Consider the following 25,938-nt stretch of genomic DNA (forward strand, 5'->3'; position numbering starts at 1 on the left):
AGTGAAATATATTTCTGGGCAATAGAAAGAGAATGGAAATTAGAAGAGGCTATATTTAGACGGTAAAGTATGGGCACAACTGTGGTAGTTACCAGGGTTGGTTCTGCAAAGGAAATTCATTCATCAGTATTCTTTAGCAAGCCGCTTAAAAAAGAAGAAGAAAAAAAGAGAAACAGCTAACATAGCTTTTTTGACTTCAAAAAGCTTTCTCCACAGGAGTGGCTGTTAAAGGAAGCTATGTGGTCAGTGGGGGAGAGGGGAATCCTTGTCAAGGGGTAAAAACTGGCTAAATGACAAAACATAAAGTAAAAATATATAGTCAGCCTCCTCTGTGGCTGAAAGCTAACAGTGGGCTCCATTGCTCCATGCTAGGACAGTTTTTATTTAATAAATGTATTACTGAATTGATAAAGAAGGTTAGGCAGTGAGATGGCAGCATTTACAAACGGCACAATTACCTAGGTTACTCAAGTCCAAAACGCGCTATGTGGGGAACTTCAAAGGGAGCTGTCAGAACTACAGCAATGGACAACACAATGTCAAATGGAATTCAGTAGTCAATACATGAAAGCTAGCAAGCGCTGAAAGAAGTAATTTGAACTATTTATGCACTCTGCTGGGTTCTAAATGAATTAAAAATACCAAGGAAAAAGATCAAGCCATTGTGGACAACTCGATAAAACCTGTGATCTCCGTTCAGGTTTTGGCAGCCTTTCCTGTCTCCTTAAAAATCCTCCAAACAAAACATCCCACTCACCGCAAAACAAGAAACAACTACAACAAGATCCTATCTGCACAATATTAATCTACATAAGGAACAGATGACAGCATATAAATCAGCCCTGTCTCTTACCCTGAGTGCTGTGATAGAGAAAAAATGAACAAAATGAGACAAGCGGACAATCTGTTTTCAAATAAACATGTTGTTCTTCTTTGTCAAGTACAACAGTACATGAAGATTCAGTGAAACTGAGGGGATGCAAAGTTTAAATATGTAAAGATATATGCTTTCTTCATTGAGCAGTTGGTCAAATGGAAGTCATTGCCAGAAGGATCCAAGCTTGTAGTTGCTTTCACTCAGCAGGGCTATTTAGATGTAAAACCAAACTGTGGTAAAAGTATCTGTAGGATCAGCCATTGCAGAATGCTGAGTAGCTCACACAGATTCATCTTCTGACCCTGAAATCCAGAGGGAGGAGGTATCGATGAAGGTTTCAGTTGACTACTTCTTCCCTGCTGTTCCCTCTGTGGGGCAAGATTTACCCTGTCTGCTCTGTTGTTGAACAGCTGAGAGGTTCCGGTGGGTAGTCCCTTCTTCCATGCTTATGTTTTAATTATTACGTAGCTCAGTTAAGGTATACAGAATTATATCTGTAGTTAGCCAAACTGCTGCTCTTCTGTGTCTGCTAGGTGCCTGCTGCATCTGTCTCCCTGGAATTTAAACCTGAGAGTAATAGAAAAGCATATATGGTATAGATGAATAAATGACGTTATTTAGCAGGAAGCATGCCAGTCTCACCATGAGCAGTTGTGCAGTCACAGTGCTTTATGATCTTTACATGGTATACTTGCAAGTGTAATATATGAGAGGAGAATTAAAAAAAGGCAAAACAAACATCTTTTTTTCAACATTATATAAGACATGAAGTTAAACAGCTTTCAACGAGAAATGTGTGCTACTCTGTTGCTCAAACAGCTGCACTTTTCAAATATGTTTGAAAAAGAATGGAATTGTGGAAATCCAGGAAAAAGGTGTTTGTTAAGGTCATCATGATTCAGTCCCTTGTTGTAACTTTTGGTGCACAGATTTTGGGTGCGGGAGGGAAGACACGTCTGGCATCCTCTTTCGTTAAATTAGATTTTTGAACTTGGCATGTGTGAAACGTGCTCACGTATCTCTCATTTATATCTGAATATGTTGTTCATCATAAAGCAAAAAGGGCCACGTTTTGCCTTAATCTTATTTACATTGCTGCCTCATCTTCTGACAGATTTCTATATCACAGTTACAGCAATGAGCTTTAGAAACCCCCCAAACCAAACACGTAAGTTGAAACCTTGTAATAGTTACTGTTAAGTCCAGGGCAAGTTCATGCACCGTTCCTCTCTTTGCCTTCTCTTTCTGGAAGCTTTGTCTTGCCCTAGGTCTTTTCATGTATTTACAAACTGCCATTATATCCCCTCTAAATTGCCTGTTTTCCAGATCTGAAGTGTTTCATTGTTCTTTTGTCGTTAAATATTTCTTTTAATTCCTATATACTCCTTGTTCTCCTTCTACATTTGTCAATACTTTGATATCCTCATAAAACCTCTATTCCCTGAATGGACAGGTTGCAGAATTCTCACTGTGGTTTTGCCACTGCTGCCTCCTTTCAACCCCTATTAAGGCAAGTAGAACCCCATTTTCTCTTGAACTGCTGCCATGCTCTGAGGTCCCTCATATCTGTTGATTCTTACCATTGATGTGGTTCTTTGACTTCCTTATTTTCATATGAAGGTACAGTAGAACATAGAGGTAAAAATGACCTATTGCACTTACTGAGCGAGGCAAAGGTTAGTCCATACTTGTGCTCGATGTAAGCTAGTTTTGCAGAAGTGAGCCGTTACCTCAAAATAACGTTTCGTCGTGAAAAAGAATTCCTTGTTACACAAATAGAAATTCTTATTCTATTTTTCATCTCGTTGCTCCTACGTATGACTGTGCATGGAAAAACTTTGCTCTTTTGCTGTGGAGATAATGCCCAACAGATAGTTATAGGTTGTTATTGTATTCCCCTACATATTGCTCAGCTAAGCAAGTACTTAACATTACTTACCTCTCTCGATAGCTCTTCTGCAGTCTATGTTGGCAGCTGCCTAATCACTCCTCTTGTTTTTCTCTGAAATCACTCAAGATTATCAAAGCGTTTCTGGTAATGGGATGATCAGAATGGAATTTACTAGTTCATTTGACTGGTGCATCTCATTTTAGGCTAGTTGGGTTACGTCTCAGTAGCCATGGCAAGCCAGAAAATACTCTGATGCAGTTCACTTATCTGGAGATATCTCAACGAATCAAATTTATATAGAACAAGCATGTAGTGCAAGCTATCTGCCCCTCGACACTTTTTGAGTATGCTAGTTAATACTTTACTTTCATATCACAATGCAAATGCAAATGTGGTTCGCAGCCTGTGATCTCTCCTTCAGCATTGTATTTTCCATGTTTTTTGTGGATCCAGTCCATGTGTTGTACATTCCCTCTAAAATGTTAAAAGTAGCTTCTTTTTTTATCCAAAATAACAGCATTTAAAGCATTTTATATCCATCTCTCCTGATCCTCTTTTTTGTTTAGCATGATAATTAGCCATTTTTAGTGTCATCCTTTTTTTTTTCCGAAAAGAAGCATCTCAAGATGTTCTTGAATAGCTATTTAATAAAAGTTCAAATATTCTTTATCTGCAGTTAGACGCGCTCATGCCATGTTTATGAAGCCTGATATTGAGTAGAAGAGGGTCCTGAATTGTATCATTCAGTTCCTACCCAATTAGTTTACTTTGTATTAATTCACAATCAGTGTTATATGTTCCCTGCCTAGTTTGGAAAATGCATACTGGTATTGTTCACCAAGCTGGCAGTGAGGTCTATCACTCTGCTTTTCCTACTGATGTCCTTTCAGAGCTGCTAACAGAATGATCATTTATGCTGAGATTGGATGAAATTCACTTCAATGCAGACCATTTACATGCCTACTTAAATTCAAAAGCAGGTTTTGTATGACTGTGAGAGGCTCTTCAAAGAGGCTTTTCATATATGGTCTGCATATGTTCACTTAAAAAATTACCAGTCACTATCACTTCAAATACTACCAATTTCACTGGACTTGATTAATCTTCTGTAAAATAATTGATGATATTTTTAGTTCCATGCTTCCTGTGGCAATCCTTATTCTAATTATTTCAAGGCTCATTTCAAACTGTTACTGAGGACTTGTTTAAAATAACAGTGAGCTTCATCAATCTTCAATTAACAGCTCCTTTCACTAACCTACAGCGGTCCTCAGTAAAGTCAGCATTTATCCATACTTACCCTGCTCTGTGTCATCTCAAGTAGTACTATTTCCTTGAGGAGATACAGGGAAGTAGCACACCGTACATTCGATGCCAATTTGGATAAATTCTGATCGTGGTCCTGAAATAGAGAGGTGGCTGAGTAGGTTTAAATGAAAGGGATGACCGGGTTTGCACAGACAGATTCTTTGCTTGAGATCTCTTTAGCTGATTTATTTTGAAGAGAAAGAGTGGTCTTTATTTGGAAGGGAAAGAGTGGTCTGTGAACAAAATGTTTCTGCTCCAGCAAGTATATTTTCCCCCTGTGGGAAAGCAGCTAAAACGTTCAAATGTACTGTGAATTTTACTCCTATACCTATTACGATGACATTTTAAATTCTTACTCTTATGAATCAGTAGAAAATTCCTGTCTTCAGATTAGACTATGAATCCATTCATTTCTGAAGAGCAGAATGCAACCTGGAGGAGTTTACTGGGACTGTGAGGATTCCAAGACTCATGATCAAAAACACGAACAATCATATTAAGACCCTGGTTCAATAAGTGTGTAGCGCCACTTGATACATTGTAGTCTCCCATATTTATTTTTGGGTTTTTTTTCCTCCAAATGGATATCAGTTTTTATTTCTTAAGAAAACAAAGGAATGCAAAATACTGTCTTTTTCCATTGCCACAAATTAAATATATTTGGCTGGTAGAAAAAATGGAAAGATACAATGAGATTAAGAATGGGCAGAATTTACTGTAGTGTTATTTTACCCCACTGATAGTCTGGGAATTTTGGTAAGCCATGGATGCTAAAGAGAGTCCAAAAACCGATTTTCTCTGGAAAAAAGGGGAATCAGTGTGTCCAACAGTGTAGTGCAGATTACTGTGTAATCTGTGTAATCAGTGAGGAACTGAAACGGGTGCATGTCTGATATATAAAATTGAAAGTCGCTATAAGGTCACTAGCTAAGGTGGTGACAGAAGTGCAGAAGACAATTTTAAACCCTTAAAATCTGTAAGAGTTAATACAGAGGTTTGGCTTATAAACCTGTCCTAATCCATGATACAGGATTTCACGTTACTTTGGCTTGCTGATACTCCTCACTGAAAAATGAAAAAGCTTATTGACTGATTTGCTGACTTTTAAGAATGAAGCAAGTGTAATGGCACCGTTTGGCTGGCTGAAAGAATACTGTGTTTCGAAAGTCTGATACCAAGGCTTAATAGATGCACTCGTCGTTCATACGGACAAGGGTCACGTGACACTTGTCTTGCAGGTAGATTTTGCAAAGCAGTCTGTCACTTCCGAGTTAGATTGCACCATTCTGTAAGATATAGGGACTTAAAAGTTTGGTTAAATTAGAGTTTGTTTGCAACCAAGGAAGGCCCACAGTTCTCTAGTTAAAATCCACAGAAAATTATGGCAATTCATTTTTCAAATAACTACAGTTACAGTGTTTGTACCCTATATAGAAGTGTGTTTCTGTCTAATAAAGGAAAAGAAACTGTAACAGTTGGTGGCTGATGGCTTTACACAGAACTTTTATCTAGTGCTCCAGTAGTATAATGTAATAATAGTATCTTTGCTTAGCATCTTTGTGTGTTTTATTAGTGGAATAATTCTCTCTTGAAAATAAGCGAAAAATACATAATTTACCTGTACGTAATGATCACTTCTAGCTATGTTTTATCAGACTTACCTAGAGAAAGTATCATCAAAATGGCTTTTGAGGCTTCCCAGATATACTTTAAAATACCTGATGTCCACATTAGGAGTTGCATGTGTTACTCTTCCCTCTTCACAAATTTCCTTGGATCCCAGGAGAGAGGGAGGAAGCAAAAGCAATTGTTAAAAAACACATTACTGCTGGCTGGCTGGTATTATTACTGGGATTTTTTGGTTTACTTCTTTATCTTTTGCTGAGGGGTACTTGCACTCCTCAGCAGACTTCAAGGGCTGACTGTATTAAGTATGTCACATACAGGTAACCAGAGAGATTCATTGCACCAAAGAGCTTCCGTCCAAAGGCTGAGATTTTGCAATGTGGCTAACGCTACTCCTGTTGACCGTGATGCAGAATTTGACCTTAGTGAAACAATTGCTGAGGCATGTTTGAAATCGTTGTAATGATACCCATGAAAAACAGAGAGAGAAGTTGGGAAACGAGGAAGTTTTGGTGAGTACAGAGTAACAGCACATTTTACTCTCTTCCCATTACCTGTCCTGCCTACCCTCTGTCCTCATTCAATTCCTATTAAACTTGCTCAGTTGTCTTGGCTCCCTATCATAAGCTGGACCTTCTGGAAATTCTGGACCCAGGGAAGGCAAGGTGAAGGCTGATACGGCAAGATTTCGGCTAGTGGGTGTAATGGAGGCCGTATTTGAGCTTATCTGATTATGTACAGGGGAACTATGCTTTCGAAGGTGTCATTGCAACCTAATAATCAAAGATGAATAAGCCAAGGTGCCTTTTCTGAAATCTGCATCTCCTCAAGTCTATACTCAAGGTAGTATCCTCAAGGGTATGTTCATTGTAGGGATAAAAGAAGTGCTGCAAGCCAATATTTTATGTCAAATTTGCTTTATTAAAAAGCAAGTGCTGTATGTTTCAGAGGTTATTTCAAAGGTAGTTTCAAAGAACTTTGAAAGTTTTTTTGTATGTGCAATAATTGTTTAGACTGCCTGGTTGAATAAGTTCCTGATAGCTTTTGGCCCACTCATGGGTTCTGAGGCAGAGAGTCTGCCATATGCATGCATCACTGGATATCTGATGCACTTGCAAACACTGTGCTCCCTAGAGAGCTTTGGGATTGAGATGCTCAATCATTTTGATGAGATGTTCTGCTTAGAAATTCAGGGCACACCGTGGTCCTAGCAGAGGATTGTGTCATTCCACCTCTTTTTTTCATGAGTAACAGATGTTGATATGTTTCACAAGGATATGTTTCATTTTCTGTTGTTGCTCTCATATTGCATGTGTGAGAACACAGCATCTCGAAAATGACTTACAAACAAGGATGCAGTGTCTGATGGCACTGTATTTGTGAAAGAAAAGGCATATCTTTGCCTTATGGTGTGTGCCTGTAGAACAAAATCCAATGATAATTGTACTGACTACCCATGATAGACATGTTACTTACCCAAAAAGAAAAAAGGCAAAACGCTGTATGCTGTATGGCGATAACACACAATTTACTGATTCTCTCTCTGTTGTTCAGTGCTATAATGGACATTGTAAAAACCGTACGCCAGTCTATTTTACTATTGCAAACAGTTGACTGGGAAACCAGGCCTAGATTGGATGAGTAGGAATCAACACATGCAAGGAAGACTGTATAAGTAATGATATGTATATAGTGCATTTCAGCCTTTTTTGGCAAAGTTCAAATAATGTTGTTATAATGTCTGATAATCAGAGATCTAATTGTAGTTTGAATTCTGTTGTCCCAACTATCCTTAGCTCTGCAGTAATTTGCATTTCAAGTGTACCAGAGTCTCTGAGCACCTTCTTTGTGTGTTGTATAATTGCTCTTAATACCTAATTTCATAGTTATTTATAGCCTTAATGTATTTCTTGATTGTTGTTAATATGCTGGTCTTCTCATTTACTATTCTGACCACCTTGAACAGCCTTCTGCATGATTCTGCCTGAGTGTCTTTTCTTTTCCCCTGGCTGTAACTCCTAATTTCTCTTTGTCTGTAATATAGTCTCATATCTTTGCTTCAGACAGTATTCTTAGTTCTGTATAGCAGGATTCAGCAAGAGTACCGTGGTACGTAGTAAGGCTAGTGCACAAACTGAAGATTGGGATGCTTAGTGTCTTTAAAAGGTTACTTTAAAGAGGCCACAGTTAACAGCTCCTGTCTCCCACCAGGAGGACGCATATATTCTGCGTAAGTTTAGGCTGCCCCTGAAAGGAGAGCTCCATCCTCTTGCCAATGGCACTCATTTCTACCCAGCCTTTTGTGCTGGCACTTAGGTTTATGTGGCTCTTCAACGAGCCAGATCGAGGACTGATCCAGCTGCAAACTAATTTTTTTATTTCTTCTGGTTTACTTTTTTGGGTCAGTTTGCTAATCTGCTTTACGATGCAGCTGTAAGATGCAAGTGTCAGCGCAAACAAGGTGGTAGAACAAATGATTAAGGTCAGGAGGGAGGGGAGAAAGGACCACCTCTCTTTGGCAGATGTCCTGATTTATGCTATGAATTAAATGTTCTGGGTTCCACACTCACTGAGAACTGGTAAATGGGAACTGGTGTTTTGCACAGATGCAAGATTCTGCCAAAAAGGTGATGGGCAAGATCACTCATCTTTAAAAGGCAGCAGCTTCTGGCTTCATGTTTCGTTTCTATTGATAAGCTCTAGCTTTAATGCAGGAGAGGTATGTGAAGTCTGACACCCCACCTTAGACAGTTGTTCATCGCTGCTGCATTCAGTGATACAGTGATTCAGTTACATAAAGGATTGTGCAATGTAAACTGGCGTAACTGAATGTTTTATGGAAGATAAGCATAATTATCCAAAACCCTACGTAGAGACACCCATAATATTTGGCAAACAAAAATTCAGATAATTAGAAGAGCCGGCTTAGCACATTCTGAAATTTGCATGTTGGATCTAAAAATCTCTGATTCAATCCTTCTGGCTTGATGAGCTGGATTTCCAGTTGGGAGAGTCATTCAGCAGGGCTTAGGTGTTAAACCAAATATATAAAAAACACTGGAGTCTTTGCCTCAGGGTCTGCCATGGGAATTACATTCCTGGATAAATCAGAATACCATCTGTACTGCAAACTGTGATGTAGAAGAGGTACACAAGGTTTTCCAGGCAACTGAGGTAGCCTAACTGAAACAGATGACGCCTCTGTCCGGGCTACTTTACTTTCCATAGACCGTCCCAGGCACCTTCCGGAATGGTGAATTGTAGATTGTGACTAATAGTTACCCAAATTTAACTTACCTGAAATCCTAAGCAGGCAAGCAGATAACATTATGAAATGGGTCGTCTGTGAGGTCTGAATTAGGTAATAAATTCTCATCCATTTATAAGAAATGGAGGGAAATAGTTTTGACAGTACAAAACCTGAACTACGAAGGACTAATGGTGGGAAAGCAAAAGAATTGTGGTAAATGGGTGGTAAATTAATTTTACACTGTTGCATTGTGCTGATGATTTTGGCAAGGTAATTGCTCCTAAATAATGGGAAGCATTGTGGAAGTTCAATCACTGGGCAGTTTCAGCTGATATTCTGTCAAATTTCACTGCCTTTTGTGATATTTCAATTAATTATCAGGCAAAAACTGAGCTATAGTTAAGGCTAAGTACCCATCAGTAACAGAAAGGAGAAAGCTTTCCAGGAGCATTGTAGTTAAGTGCAAACTAAGTACTTTTAATTTTAGAATATCAATGTAAATCTGTGCATGTTTATGTATAGAAATGCACATCTAAATATCCTGAAGTTTGTCTTGGAGTGATACAGTAATTACCTGGTTATGATTTGTGCATGTTAATTTTTGCAGATGATTTATTAAGCTTTTAAAGACATGAGATTTTTCCTTCTTTTTTATTTTTACTTTTTTGAGGCTCCTATATTGACAACAGAACAGATAGCATACTTAACCATGTATTCTCATCATTGTAAGTATGTGGGAAAGCATAGGCCAGAGTAGACAACAAGCAGCGAGAGCTGAAGGTGAGGTAGCTACTCATTTTTTCTGTGAAATGTACGCAGAATAATACGAAGCCTGTGCAAAGATGTGGGCAGACTCACAACCAAAAATGAAACTTCTGTCAGCATTGTTTCAAAAGAGCTATAACAGTAAGCGCTAACAAAGGAAAAGAAGCAGTTACAGTAGTGAGCCCTAGTTAAATTTTGAAATACCTTTTTGTAATGTGTAGTAAAGGAACTAGATCTTTACCTATGCAACTAGGGGCATGTTCTGGATGTGTCCCTCTTACTCCTTGCGTGCAGACATGCATCCAAGGACAATTTTTGGTTTATTTTGTAATTGAGATCGCATGCTTACAGATTTGCAAATAAGACCTAGTGCAGGTACTCTTGAAGTTGTAAGTGTTTTTGTTAGTGAGGCCTATACTAGGCACGGAACACCTCAGTTGTAAACACATTTGAGTGTCTGCTCTTTGTCTGAAAAGTAGTCAAAGATACTGGTTATATGAGCCTTCAGTGTTATTTACCTCTGAAATATTCAGGTTATTTGCTTTGTGATTACTTTTCTAAAGGAAACGATACATGGTAATCAATTTGTTGTATGCAGTTCTAAATGTCAGGGACATTTTTGTTACTTAACTAGCAGTACTCCTGCACTTGGGAATGATGCTGACTTTTCTTGAAGTAATGCTATTTTAAGGATTAGCTTCTAAGAGATTTCAGGCTCAGCATATCTTAGTGTGGTGTAGACTCTCTTACGGTTTGCTTTTTCTGAATTTAAAGCTGAGCAGCATTTTAGGCTATAGCTAAGATGGATGAATTATTAAGGTATCTTTTTGATATTGCGTTACCTTGCTATCGTTCTGGTGATTCTTTTTGGTGTGATAAATAATAGACTGTTAACTGTGAGCACTTTTGAGTATTTGCACTGTTTGAAAGTTCTTGGGAAGTATTAACCAGTTCTTTACTATAAAAATAGATATTTGCATGTAGAATCCAACTAAAATGGCATAATAATGAAATTTGTAAAGAAGCGAATAGTTTCGAAGAGCTAATGTGAAAGAAAGAACTTTTTAAATGGAACTCCGTGTAGATTTTGTGGATACTTAGGCCTCTCTTCACTGTTGGTTGGGTTTATTTAAAGAGCTTTTCTAGTCACCTTTGAACCCAAATGATTTCTCCAGATGTACAGAAGTGAACAATGTAAAAATCTTGCTGCTTCAGCAGAACAGGATCCAGCTGGCAGGGAACTGGATCTGCAAGTCATTGGTTACAGCTGTGTTTCGATTTATGTGATGGTTGAAAAAATAAATTACTGGATTAAATGGCTAGAAAGAGGACTCTTTGTTTAGCCCTTGTGTGGGGACTGAAAGTGTTTATGGTGCTGTTTTCTACAGAGCCTTTGCAAAGTAAGCTGGACAAATAGACTTATTCAAAACTTCTCTGAAATGTTGCGCATTCAGCTTTATTTCTTTACAGAAGAAACTGTATGTTTTTGTGTAATGCTGTCAGCCAGCAACCGTTTTTAAGGTCTCTTGGCCTTTGAGAGTGGCAGTAGCATTTTAGCCATGTCTTTTAGGCATTGCAGTTTATCACTGGAAGGCAGTTTCCTTTAGTTAAAGGCTTTAAAATGCGTTTCTTGGCATGCACACAACTACTTGTAGGGACTCTGTCAAACTTGTAACTTGTTAATAGGTTTAATATTTCAGCTTTGTATACCGCTTACCTTTTGCTCTACATAATAATGTTGATGTAAATCTGGTGCGCAGTAATTTACAGAGTAAGCACAATGAAATCAGAAACTAAGGCCAACTGTTTGGATTATCGTATATCTTATTTTAATGTTCTAATGATGTAGGTGAATAATTTCTTCAAGACAGTGATTACGTCTTATTACATGATACCCTGATTTTGCCAAGATTAACCTGCTAAATTTTATCCACATTGAACAGTTCCACTGACTTTGCTAAGGCTATATTGTGCATAAAGCTAATCATAGCTTTGTGAGCTATTTTGCTAAGAACCATGTTAATTTTTTTTTTTTTTTTTGATTCTTTATAATGGCATGGTCTTGTGCGATCCTGTGAGCTGCCTTTTTTACTGAAGGTGGCTTTAGTTGAAGGAGTTCAGATGTAAATTCTTGCAGTGAAGTCCTGACTCCACTGGAGTCACTGGGCGTTTTGCCACTGACTTCTCCGATACTACAATTTCACCTTCAGGACTTGATTTTTATGCTCTTACTTATAATGAATATCACAAGACCCACAAGGGGTTGCTCTGAAGTAGTGCAATTGCTTGTGAAGTGAGAGGCTACCAAATGTGCGTCAGAGTTTCACAATCAGACCAATAGTAGTTTTAAGGGCTTCTTGTAGATGCTATGAAAAGATAAATAACAGCATATAGCTTTCTGTCACAACGGACAGCGAGCATATTGTGCATTTTTTAAAGCTTTAGCTGGCTTTCAGCATAATAGTTTGCAAAACCAGGAGCTTTTCAGCACTTATATCTGTTTATTCAGCAATATTTCCTAGCAATTATTTTAGGCTGACCATTTAGTTTCACTTTACAGTCATAAAGCACTCAGTAGCTATAGACTGGTATCAGTTACATTCTGTTTATTAAAACATTTCTGAAACAGTGTATAAAGATGGAGAATTATGGTTGTGATTATATCGTAATTGTTGTTCTATCAAGATCTAATTACTTTTCTAAACACGCTTTGCACAAACCGTTTCAAAGGACTGCCTTTATAAAATCCTACAAAATGCTGATCTAGGGGAGCTGAATACCAGAACAAGAGTTCTGTTCCAAGTCAAAAATGAAATCAAACTAGTTGGCCAAGTTCCATCATAAACCACCCTCAGAAATACCAGAGGCAAGCTTAAAATATTTTAAATAGAATATTTCCCCTCCCCCCCCCTTTTTATTGTTGTCCCCAAGCAACATGATTACATTAAGAACCATGCGACAGAAAGTCGTGGTGATGCAGAATAAATAACCATAATGTATCAGAAGCAGACAAAGGTGTGATTGATCTGTCTGGAATTGGCAGACTCTTTCGCTGTGTCAGGCTGTTTCTTTGATCAATGAAGGTATAGCCTCTGACCCTTAAAAAAATCAATGAGATTGATTGAAAGGAGAGAGAGAACTATGAGAATGCAGGATAGCTTTAACCTTCACTGTCTAGAAAATTTAGAATAGTCTGGTTCTGGAGGCATTGGACCTGCTTTGTATGTTATTATTAAAAAGGTATAGGTTTCCCCAGCCTGCTTTTGAAACCTATTAAAGCAAAGCTCTCGAAATGGTATCTGAAGGTTTGTCACAAATGTTTATCTTCAGATTGTTAGCGTTGCTAACAAAATAGGAGTCACTTCTGTTCTGTGGCAGAATTCTGTATGTTCCGTGACTGTGCACAGTCACGGAATTCCTTTAATTTATTTTTATTAATTCTAGACCTGATTCTTATCCAACACAGAGATGTCCAAGAATCACTGCTCCGTAAAATAGGTCAGTTAATTTCAGAGGAACTATCCCCACGAATAAAGTTTGTTGAATCGTCCTAGTTACGGGATCAGGCCCACTGATGACTGCAACAATAGGATGAAACTTCAGTATGGGGAGGTGGCTTCAGACAACATATTTCGACTCTCTCGTTCTATGAAATCTTGAGTTTTTGTCGAATATGTATATATGTAATTATTAAGGAAATAGTAAAAGTGCCCTACTAGAAAATTTATGAAGGGAGAGTTTTCAACATAACTGCTCGAGGCTTTCTTGAGCAGACTGAAAAAGCGAACTTGACTGTATTAGTCAAAAACATTTTAAAGAATAGTTGGTATTTCATCATAGTACTAGTCCCTTTCTTCACATTGTGCTGAGGTTGTATTAAACAGTAACACAAAGTAACTCATGAATTAAGACTAAAAAGTGCTCATACATAGAAAAGTTAATGTAATCATTATTTCATGCTTTTGGAGCTCAAGAATGCATTGATCAAAAAGAATAAATATAACAGTGGTTAGTTTTCACAAAGAATTACTTTTTTAATTGAAAATGTCAATGAAATCAAAGTCTATTGAGTAGTACTCATGTATTTTCAAAGTAATTCAGACTGCAATAATTTGTGCTGTCCTATGTCTGTGTTTTAATTAATGGCAGGTAAATTGACCAGTCAGCAAAGAGACAGTATAATAGCGTTCCCCAAGTATGTAGAAACTTACGTAGGGAGAGAAGGATATTGCTTTTTCAGAGGATTTTTGTTTTCCTTCTGTTTGTCTGAATTCCTTTGTTTAACAGCTGTGCAGGCTGTATTTTTTGATACTTCATAATCAGGTGGGAATTTCATCTAAGATACAAAAAGCACCATTATTAAGAATAAGGCAAAGGCTGGGTGTAGCGTTTGTAAATGGCAAATTCAGGGGCTAGTTTTTTGTGATAGGTTTGGGATTAGATGCATCTGGGATTTTTCTGGAGTTGTTATCGCCTTGCTGTTCTTCCGTGTGGGGAGAAGATGTCATGCACAATCATACGAAGCTACGTCATATGCATAGATACAGGTCACTCTAACAGTCTTACTCTTTTAACGCGTTTAAGCACGACGTTAAAGGAAGCTTGACTTTTTATTTTAGTCGCTGTCTATTTCATATGCACTGTCACGAAGAAACTTTGCTTCTAGAGAAAGAAGAGAGATAAGGGTGTTACCTCCCAGTCAGAGCACGCAGAGAGTATGATGATCAGAACTGCAAAATCAGACCAACATGTTTGATACCACACTTTTCCCTTCATTTTAGACACGTTCTGATTCTGCTCCGACGGTGTCTAATTCTTGTTATCCTAATTCTCTTAGCGTTGTTTTTTTTGTTATTCCAGAGAATCCCTGTCTTTCACAAAAAGATTGTGTTAGTGTTGCAAGTCACCTTTAGTCTTGCTGTGTAAATACCCAAAAGGCTTATCCTGTATTTGAATGGGTTTTGACACCTGACATCCGTGTCCAGGCTCACCACTCCTCCTTCTCTGTCCATAAGTAATAACCCAGAAAACACCTTTATTTACTTGTCTGTGGCGCTGGTGGTTTCAGCAATGGCTGCTACTCTCGTTCTGCCCTTCCCGTACACAAACTGCATCTCTCCCGTGTGGCTGTGAATGCTGTCCCCTTGTGGATGATGCTCACAGTCTGAAGTGCTGCCTGCCAAACGGAGCGGTACCTCTCTGTGCCCTTCATCCGGCTTAATTTGGTGTCTGCTACGTTGCATTCCTTTTCATTACTAAAGGACGGTAGGTAGTACGGTTCGTTCTGTATCTCTTCCCACTGTCAGCTAAACCTCTCCCAGAGAAGATGTGAAGCAGGGGTCATTTTTTTTTTCCCTCCGTGAGGGGTCAGTTCCTGCAACAAAGTAGTTCCTGGCTGAGGTATGAGCCTCTTAAAAAGCACCTCTGCTAGGAGCTGAATGATTTTCTAGACCAACTCCTGCTTAGAAAACAAGGGGCTTTTTTATATTTCTGCTAATGAAAACAGCTGGATCATTAAATCCAGCAATCAATGTCCAATAATAATATATCTTGGCTAGTGCTGCTCCCTGCGTGGCTCCCTGAGCGCTGCCCAGCGCAGCCCCTCAGCGGCGCGCGGCAGGCGCAGCCCTGCCGCGGCCGAGCCCGGGCAGGTGTCATTCCCGCAAACGGTTCCCTGGGTCCCCTGGCCTGAGCCTGTGAAGCGGAAGAGCTCTTGGCTGTCTCGTTCTCATACCCATGGCTGGAAAACGTGCAAGAATTCCTCCCCGAAATATCATCGCTCTGGTCCAGGGGCTCGTTCTGCTGTTTGGCATTCATAGCGCGGCATGGGCTAACGCTGTGCGTTCGGTCTCTGCAGCTGAAAGCAGATCTGCAGTTGAAAAAGGTGTGGTTCTGCTTGGAAACAGAGGCAGAGTGTGCAGAGAGTGATGTAACTGTAAATGTGATGGGGTTTTCGTTCCCTGTTATTATTTGAGTCTATCAGTAGAATAAATCAAATTTAAAAGACCAGATTTCTGGATACCTGCTAACTGTCTAGTAGAAACTTGGATTCGTTCTTCCCTCCTGAGACACTGGAAGAAGGATGTGTGACAATTGCTAAGCCATTTTTATGAAGAGCTTTTTGATCTTTTTGGAACTTGCACAGGAATAAAAGAAACATTAAATTGATGAAATTTCATCTCCATACTGCTAATGATAATTACAGGCAAGACTTTAAAATGGCTCTGCTAGTATTCGAACTGATGGTTCCTTTTTCCTTCATTGCATGTGGATTTACTGTACTGTGGATGCAAAATGTAAGCGATGGGGCAATTCTGTGAATTTCAGGCATTCATACAAAAATGTCTTTAATATCTTTACAACTTTACAACTTTTCATGCTTACCCTCAAACTGCAAATGGATTTTCCTAGTGGCTGATTAACCAGAAATGAGTTGCTCCTTACTAGGTTGAGCGGAGAAGAGTTCTCTAATATTGGATTAGTGAAAAGAGTGAACGGCTTCAGTCTAATTCGACTAGTCTTCTATTTGTAATCTCCAAGGAAACAGCCGAGTTGAATGTTAATTAAACAGCAGTCTTTGATCCACCCAGCCACTCCCGGGGGCATAATAATAACATATAAGCGCACACACAGCAAATCCATAATAGGTATATTTAAAGGAGTGCATCTAACCTTGCCTTATTCATGCCGAAAACATTTCTTGCTGACCTGTTCCTACATTTTTTACATGGCGAAGGGGAAAACAGGGAAAAAAGCAAAGTTTAAGTTTCTGTAAGGTAGGGCAGCAGAGCACGTATAAGTCCGTATTTTGAGGATGTATAAGGGTTAATGATTAGAAGAGTGGAATCAGGAAAGACCTTAAGCCCAGATCTATGACAGTGGTAATTGAGCTGATTGATTACGACATCTCGTTTCAGACGACTATTGATTTAATCTAGTCTGCAGTCCCATTGGCCCCAAAGGTGCTCCCGAGTGAGGCTCGGCACTTGAACCTGGGGTACTCTTCCCTACTCACCGTCTGGATATAAATTTCCAGAATATGCAGCCATTTATAACTTTCACTCAAGCTTTTATTGAAACGCTTGTAATTTCAGCAGGCTAACGTTTTTAACCATTGAGGGGGCAGACACAGGGAAAATGAGATGGCACAGATTGAAGAGGGTTTTTTTCTTAAAAATAAAAAAAAAGGCAAGAGAGAGCAGGGGCTATGTGGCTAGTATTTGCATCTGTTGTTTCTGATTCGCAGAGCTAGCAAAGGCTGCTTTTGGAGGCAATCCACAAAGCTGGGCTATCAGTAGGCAGTTTGCTGTACGCGCACGTTCAATTATTAAAATAGTAGACTTTTTTTTTCTGTCTGATAGCCATAGCGAGGTCATGACATTAATTTATCCAGGGTATTGTGGGTAACTATACAGAAAAAAAGCATAAAGGGCACAGATGCTGGAGCAGCAAAAAATGGATGGGTCTGAGCAAAAGGAGATTAAGAGGCGATGACCAATCTAATGTACGTGTAGCAGTAAGAAGCCGGCATCCGTCACAGACTATTGATGGCAATAAGTATTTTAAGCCATGTTGTGCATGTGTTAATTTTTTTTTTTTAATACCTCCGTAAATGCTAAGCTGAATGCTGTAATCCTGTATTTTTTCAGTTTCCCAAATCTGATTTCAGCCTTGCTTTTGTTGTCTCATGCTTGGCGTTCTCCTCTTGCTCTCTGTCTCTGTGGGCGTGTGTCTGTCTCTCTCGTTCCCTTTCTCTGAGATTGCAAACTTAACCGTTTCCTAATTGCCTGCTTTTTTCCTTTCCTTTATCTAAGACATTAATTGCCATTACGCTGGCTGGTGCTGCGTGCGTACGGACTGGGCTTAGGGTGTGGACCTCCGAGCTTTGGCTTCCTGTCTTGACTTGGGGTTGTGCGGTGTTTTCTTTGGAAGTTCTCTGCGCCCGGGTGCCCTTCACGTTTGCTGCCCCAGCAGCCTTGCCAAATGGCTACCTTGGTTGGCGCTGCGGTGTAGCGCTGCATCCTGGGACCTGTCTGGGTGGGTAAGCGGAGGCTTTCTGCAGCACCAGACAGCTCTGAGAATTGGCAGGAGAGCTGCGTATCACCTGTCCCCCTTTTCTACTGTGAATCACAGTGGTGCGGTATTGTCTGGGAAAATAATTCACAAATACTGTTGGTGTAAAAAAGGAGAAAGCTGAAAGATTGTCAACAGCCGAAGCCATTAGAGTACCTTGTTTTAAGAACAAAGGAACAAAGTAAAAAATGCGCTCAATAATTATGCTCTGCAGATTTTCATAGCCTGTCATACAACTTGTGCCTGCGTTTCAGTTAACAACCTTTGTGCTTTGCTTTGTGCTATATATTTTGTATATACATCCTGAGTCTGTGTGTGTGTGTGTTTGATGCGCATGTACAGGCACAGGCTGTTCTACCAACACAGAATAAATAACATATAGATAAATGTACGAGTGTGGTTCAAACATGCATATTCAATATTTTGCACAGCTCTGTGTGTGTGTGTGTGTGTGTGTGTGTGTGTGTATTGCCATTGTTCCCTGACAAGACTCTCTCTGATGCAAAAAGCTTCTTTTTTTTTAAGTGTAAAGTCTAAAATAAAAAAAAAAATTTACTAAATCCAGTTAAACACTGATTGAAGTCCAGAAACTTATGATTTCAGCACAGTGAATGGTGATTCAGACCCTGGCAGTATTTTGGCTACGAGACAATTCCTGCTTAGAGGGAGCACAATGAGTGGGGGAAAAATAAAAGATAACATTAATTTTGAGTAAGATTAATAGTAGTCTTTTAAAGTGTTGATTATTTTAGAAGAAATGAATCCTCATAGCCTTTGAGAGCTAGTGTGTCCTTCCCACCAGTATTTATTCAAGCAAAGGAAAAAATGAAGAAGGCGTAGAATAAACTCCTAAGACTGTTCAAGAATTACTGGCATTATTTCTCTCGACATCACGTGTGAGCCTGGGTTGCCTGCTATTCCTGAGGCAGAGGATCGAGGATGAAAGTCTGTGTGTCAGAGCCTGTTTTCACAACTGCATTTGGAGATCTGTCTTATTGATTAGGAAAAAAAGGGGGTGGGAATAGGAGTGTGAGGTGAGGGGAGGACCGACTGACTACTGGCTTATTGCAGCTCAAGACATTTTCTTCCGGAAAGATGTCAAACAACTGAGACACAGCAACAGAGGAAGTAGAAAGGTGGAAAAATAAGAAGAGGGACCCTTTGGAAGAAATGAAGGCATTTCTTATGAGAGCCTTGAGGCTTTTTTTTTCTTCTAACATCTGACCCACAAGGGCTAGAGTGACAGCGTCATGCAAATGCTGCAGTCCAGCAGGTCTGAGAGAGGGTGGATGCTAGAGAGTGAGTTAACGTTAATGATGAGTGCAGTGAAAATACCAGCCGATACCACCCCCTCCACACACAACTGCTCTGAGTCAGCATCCGCTGCTTTGCCTTGCCTTTTTGTATGTGTGTGTGTATGTGTGTGTGTGTGTGTGTGTGTGTGTGCGTGCGCGCGCGCGTGTGTGTGTGTGTGTGTGTGTGTGTGTGTGTGTTAGTGACTGTGTGTGTGCATGGAAGGTAAAGCCAGTCAGTCAGTGAGAAGCAAAGGTACGTTTGAGAGCAACTAAAATCTGACTGATTTCCATCTTCAGAGCATCAGATGTATTCCCTAAAGAGGATGGGTCTATGCGATGGGGGTGGTATAATTATGTTAATGTCATATTTATAGAGGGGAGAGATTTTTCATTCTAATTATTGATTTGAAAGCTGTGGTCAAAATTGTTTGTTAAATCATGATCAGCTTTGGAAAAAGAAATGGAATGAAATCTAAGGACTGCTATACATTTTATATATATATATATATATATATCTCATATATATTTTTTGTTTCGTTTTAACTATTTTGTGTCTGAGGCATAACTGATTGAATGGTGCACAGTGACAAAGAAACGGCTCTTATATAATGTTGCATTCTGTCATCGACTGAAATATTTTAAATAATCCAAAATGTTCTGAAATCTGAAGTAACATTCTGGAGGGGAGGGTGAAGGGCAGGGGTGGGGGTGGGGGGGTGCGGGCAAATCTTTTCTTCAGCACAGCTCTCTACAGCTCACTTGTAAATGGATGATTCACCTGTTCTACTAGCAGAGAATCTAATCCTTCCCCCCCTCTTCTCTTTTTTCCTTTTCAAAGCTGAACGGCTTCCCGAAGAGCACTGAGTTTTCTGTACCAGATTCTGCTCCAGTGGCTAGGACCTTTATGGCTGCTGTTTCTTTTGCTCTGGGTTCTGATGGAGAGGAGAGGAAAAAAAAAAAACAAAAAAAAAACCACCGTGGATCCTGTCCCTAAAGTAGAAATTTTCTTTTTCGTTCTGCATACAAGGCTAAAGATCGGAGGAGAACGAATGCCAAAGTAATTCAGGATTGTGGTCGTGCCACTAAAAGTGTTCGGCTTCAGAACAAAATTTCTTGGGAAATCCGATCATTTCTTCTTACTGTATCGACAGTACTTGAAAGTTGTGTGTGCTTTGAGTAATGTGGTTCAAGTGACAGCAATCTTTGCGTGTCAATGTTTTCTACAGTTTACGGAGTGAAAGCTGTTTTTGGCATTGGAAAGGAAGAAGCTTTTGCTAACAGTCTGTGGAAGGATTAAATGTTGAACAGGGGAAGAGGCAAAAAGTACATGCACGCCCAAAGCTTATCCTTGCATCGTGGATAGGTTTAAAGCACTGTGTAACCTAGGGCCCACCTTAGCAGTGAGACTAAAAGTATAATGGGGAAATATTTCAATTAGAAACCCCTTAACAAGCATTTAATCCTTCTTTAAGGCATTAAGGGAAATAGAATAAAACTGTTACTGCACAAATCTGCTGGAAGCTGATTTTAACCCATTTTAGAGCTCTTCCTTCTGATGTATTATAATATGGCTTCTCGTGAGTCCAGGCAGTGAAGATTTTTCCTGCAGTCTTTGTTGTTTTTCTTTTCAAAAGTTAAGGAATATACTCTTAAGAAAAGTCTGTTCAGTCAGCTGATACATTGTCTTGAATGCACGTATGTGGGTTGCCTGCTTATTTGATCTTTTCTGCCCCCTACTTGAAACTGTGATGTGTTTATTTTGGGGGAAGGAGGGGTTGTTGTTTTGGGGTTTTTTGGTTTGGGTTTTGTTTTTTTTTTTTTTTTTTTTTTACAATAGCAGTGAAAGTTTTCTTGACAGCGATTATGACTACTAAGCAGTTCAGATCATTTGAAGACGAATTCTACTGGATCATATCGGACTTTTCCTAGTCCCTGAGACCCTAACTTGTGAGGTTTTTTAGCAACAATCACAAGTCAGGCTCTTGGGACCTAGGCGGAGGGGAACCAGCAACTTTGGACTTTGGTTGTTTCTCTGCAGAATTTAGAGAATCAAAGGAGTTTTCCTTGTCTGGGAGGAGAAGAGGAAAACATGCTGTTTCAAGAAGAAAGCTGTTACCATTGTGCAACATTAAGATGCTACATATTTGTATGTTTAGAAAACTGAACTGGATGCTATGTAACATTTAGAATTTGAATTTAAATTTAAACTTAATGCCAGTTTGTACCTCAGAATAAAATCACTAAAATATAGTGATTGTACTAAAATGTACAAAACGCTTTCAACTGTAATATTATTATTACAGACCATTCCGGTAGATAATTACTGCAAAGTATATTTTCAGCTATATTGTTACAGCATTTAATGAACTTTTAAAAGGTAGAACATAAACATTGATGTTTGAGGCCTAGAAAACATTGATTCCATTGTTGTTTGAATAATTATTTCAGTCTGCAGGAAAACTGTTGCTTAGCTTTGCCTATAATATAGGACAGAGAGTATTTTATAAGTAGTTGCCATCATTTTTCTTTGTCTAAGTGGGGCCACAATACAACATTTAATATATTCTCTCATTTAATTTACATTTTAACGCAATAGGGAAAGCTGATGTGAAAATCAAACTACAGCATTAAAATCACTTTGCACACAAAATTGCACACATTTCTGGTACGGATTCATTTCACCAGAGCTGGCAGTACTCTAAGAACTGGGCTCAACTTCTAGCCTCTTTGGCACTTTTTTGCATTTTTTTCCCCACTGGCAAAAATAGAGTGACCTTTAGGTTGTTCCCCATGTGTAAATACCTCACTGACTTTGCAGAAGAAGATTTAACAGGACAGAAGTTACTCTACACTGTTCATTAATCTTGAACCTCTGATCTACATCGCAGAATTTGATTTGTATTTTTTAATATTTTATCTGTGGGTTAGGCATGATTAAGCTTTCTCTGTTTCCTGTTTCTAACCCAAGATGTTGCAGGACCTTGTTGCTACATCAGGCTTCACCGAGACAAAGGCTTCACACAGATCAAGCATCTAAACTATTTGTTCATTTCAGAAGTGGTATTTTGGCTGCAGTATATTTTTTCCACTTGTGTGGGAGGAATTGTGTTTTATTGTAAGCATCAATACTATTGTTAAAATAAATTGTTCTTATCTGTTAGTATAATGCATTTTCTTGTTGTCTTGTTTTCTTAAGAGATAGAAACTGTGCACTTGCATGTAATTTTTGAGTTGCTCAAGATATAATTAATCTTTAAACCATCATAAAAAATGTTTCTTGACAATTACAATGATGATACAGTTCCTGGTAAAGATGCAGTTCTTTTCTTCATAAACCGTCAATCCTGCATACTCTATAAACACTCAAAGAGAGCTCCTTGCAGACATTTGGACATAGAAGTAATTATTTTAACACAAATGTGTTATCTCACATTGATTTCTGTTTAGGCAATGTTAGTGATGTAGGTCTAAATCTGTGCAAAATATGCAGAACTGATGTACCCAACTAGGTGTTAACGCTGATGAAGCACATCATTGGTAGCAACTGACTTGTGTTATATATAATAGTTTTCATTACTTAAACAGTATATTTAAGGTACTGAGTAGGTGAACGTGTATTCTGTTCATGAAAGCGATATGAGATATATGAGATAAAACTATACTGTGTGTAGGTATATACATGCTGATATACAATTTAAAATTTGCCTAGTATTTATCAAAACAAATATCCTGATAGATTTAATCAGATATACAGTGTATATGTCTGTACACGTACACATTTTAATAGCATTTATGTTTGAATCAGCAAAATCTTCTTGAATGTGGATGTTCACAGTGCTCTGAATTCATTTTGCCTTTAATACTGCACACACAAAGAAGGTGAAACTGTAGCGTCAAATGTCTGTCTCAGTCAGGAACTAACAGTCTAATGATTTCAAATATTTTTTTACTCTGCAGTGAGAATGGGAATAAAACAAATCATTAAAAATCCCTACCTGGCTTATTTGGCACTACCGCAAAAGCCGTGAATATGCAGTATTGCCTCGACACTGCCGCTTGAATTGGGATAACTATGGTGGTTCCTCTCTGCCCATAGTACTCGCTGCTGCCCCTTGCCAGCGAGATGAAAAAGTTGGTCCACGGCCTCCCTTTTTCCCCTCCTCCCTCTTCTTCTACAGTTTCAACACAGCAAAAGCAGCCTCTGGTACATATCAAAGTCCTTATGGTGGGGCAGAGGACGACGAAGGGGAGCTTCACTCAGGCAGAACTCCTATCAGGATCAACAAGATGTTTCCCTCTCCCAGGACTACGTGACACCCTGCCGAAAGCAGCCTTGTTTACACGTCGACAGTATATGAGACCTCTCTCCATTAGCTCAAATAAACAGAAAGCATCTTTTGTATGCTCTGCCAAGATGTGCATATAGAATTTCAATATATTCATTTATATATGACTTCTCCTGTTTCAGTACAAAATGCCTTTAAATGCTATTTAATATGTGATTTTGGGGTAATCAGCTTGTGCTACAACAAAAACAAAAAGCCAAAACACAACCTCTTGCAAAGGGGTGGGGTGGGGGGGGGGGGAGAGAGAGAGAGAGAGAGTGAAAATGATGTGTGGTGCATACAAAAAAGGAATGATATTAACAATTCGATGAATTCCTAGTTGGTAGACCAGACTGAGCCAGACGCATATATTAACGGCTGTCTGCTGCTGATGTGAGCCTGCTCAATGCAGTGGAAATGAAGGATCACCTAGTCTCTGACACCAGCTTATTTGTACATTTTAATTTTAAAAAGGAAAATCACTGTTTTGCATAAACATCTTAACCCCTGCATGATTTTCTTTCTTTTTTCCTCCCTCATATTGTTTGCTAATTTACTGTCAACTTAAAGTGCTGTTTAGCTACAGCCCAACAAAACATCAGTCAAAAAGCAGAGGGAAGTATTAGCTTTTCTTTTGTCTGCCATGCACAATTAGGTTATTATTATGATAATTGTCTATTTTAATTTTTAGTTTTCATGGGAGATGCAGCAATTTTCCAAAGCTTCATTTTTAAAGCATTTTAAGTTTCAGCAAGACACCATTTCAGCTTAAAGCTAAATAAAAAAATGCTTATAGATCCAGCTATAGTGATTTGATCAATACTTTTCATTAACCAGAAAGTCTTTAGCACCTTAATATAATGTTACATACATAGGGCAGGATTTCTTTTCAAACTATATAAACACTGAGATCCATTAATACAGTGTAGACTGTTACATGAGTCAGGGGAATTCCAATCCAAGTTAATTACTGTTAGAATTAGAGAAAAGAATATTTTATTCTGAGTTGTATAACAAGAATCTACAATTATCACATTTTGGGGCATTTTTCCATTCATTTGATGAATTATGTCAATGGAGTTTAACAGAAGATGTTATATATTTACATTGGTAATGAAAATCGGCACATTCACGATTAGCTAACACAACATTTTCAGTGTGTTAATATGCAGTGCAGCAAAAATTTCTGTAGACCGTAAATGTAGCCATCGTTTTGATTTGCCCATATGATGATTATGCTCAGTTCCTGACTGGGTACTTAATTTCACACTGAAATGCAGTCATTTCCTCTTAGGAACTGTCTGTAGCCCACAATAAAAAACAACAACAACAGCAAAACTCTCTATAGAAAGCTAGCTAGTCAAATAGATATATGCAAAACACACAGAAAAAAATCTGGACCAGTCAGCTGAGACTGTATCACTCTTATTAAACTCTATTAAATTACAGAGTTATTTTGCTATGTTCAATTAAAGTATTTTTCTCTCAACAGTGTATCTGTTAGAGACATTCCTCTCCTTGTTAAAATTTTTTGTTGCTTGATACTTACAATAGGCATCTTCAGAGTTTGCTGATTGCTGCATCGTTCCATTCCTCTGCAGTACTACAGTTATGAGATGAACTGCATTAATCTAGTTACATTAATTTGTATGTAAAGCTATGTTTTACTTACAGTATCTGAGTAACAGGTGGATGGACTGTGGAACCTGCTGAGAGTAAGTGAACTTACGATTACTAAGATCAACACTGATTGATAGAATTATTTCATCATCTTTATAAACATTTTTAACCCAATAAGTAGGATTTAAAATTCATAATGGAATCATCCAGTTGATTATACACTGAAGTTTATCTGGTAGGCTTTTGCGTTTGCTGTCTTTACTCTTGTTCTTGCTTATTTAGGAATTAAGGATTAGTCGGTAATTGCACGAGAAACTAGATACAGTAATGATAGTTGTAACAATACAAGTGTCCTGTAGGGAAGAAGGCAGATAATACTCCTTTTTCTTCTGCTCGCTGTTACAACTGATTTTCTGCAAGGAGCATGTTTATTTATTTATATGGCAAAGCAAATCATCACAGTTGTGCTATGTAGTTTAGGGCTGGTATTTTTGGTTTTGATTTTAGGTGATTTTCTTCCACCACCATCCCCCCAACCCCGTTTTCTTAGATGTGTGCATGTGTTGTGCATGGGAAGGTATAAAGGGAAAAACAGCCATTGAGCAGAGACATGTCCCACCCCTTTCATTAAGCTTTTCCTGGGCTGTGTAAAAACACTGACAATGTGTAAATCCCATTTGGTGGTTTTTACTTTAACAGATTCCTAAGTATTATATTAAGACACCTCCGTGATGAAATACAAATGAAAATAGTTCCCTTAGTAAGTCACAGGATACTGAAAGGGTTGGATGGCATCGGCACAGAGCCAACTGGAAGAATTTTTTTCCATTTAATTCTTTTCACCTAGTAGGCTCCTTAAGCATTAGGCAGAACCCAGTATGTGGCTAAGTTATTGCTCCAGTGTTCAT

The 25,938-nt window shown here is 38.7% G+C and overlaps 1 protein-coding gene and 1 long non-coding RNA gene across 8 annotated transcripts in view; one reads left to right on the forward strand and one right to left on the reverse strand.

Moving 5' to 3' along the window:
- Positions 1-311: 311 nt before the first annotated feature.
- On the reverse strand, positions 312-25,107 carry LOC104139638 (uncharacterized). Of its 7 annotated transcripts, none has more exons than XR_693150.2 (5): positions 24,960-25,107; positions 15,452-15,574; positions 13,929-14,584; positions 5,738-5,847; positions 312-4,170 (listed from the first exon to the last, which is right to left on the reverse strand). It is a non-coding gene; the product is annotated as an uncharacterized lncRNA (long non-coding RNA). The 7 variants fall into 7 exon arrangements; XR_693149.2 differs by having other exon boundaries at positions 312-3,242; positions 4,069-5,847; XR_693147.2 differs by having other exon boundaries at positions 312-2,726; positions 2,817-5,847.
- CXADR (CXADR Ig-like cell adhesion molecule) overlaps positions 19,231-25,938 on the forward strand; it is a 315,978-nt gene continuing 309,270 nt past the window's right edge. The window contains exon 1 of the mRNA XM_068911149.1: positions 19,231-19,249. The gene's annotated coding sequence lies outside the window, so the exon portion shown is untranslated. The remainder of the gene's footprint in view (positions 19,250-25,938) is intronic.

This window comes from Struthio camelus, chromosome 1 (genome assembly GCF_040807025.1).
Source record: "Struthio camelus isolate bStrCam1 chromosome 1, bStrCam1.hap1, whole genome shotgun sequence".
Classification (NCBI taxonomy): domain Eukaryota; kingdom Metazoa; phylum Chordata; class Aves; order Struthioniformes; family Struthionidae; genus Struthio; species Struthio camelus.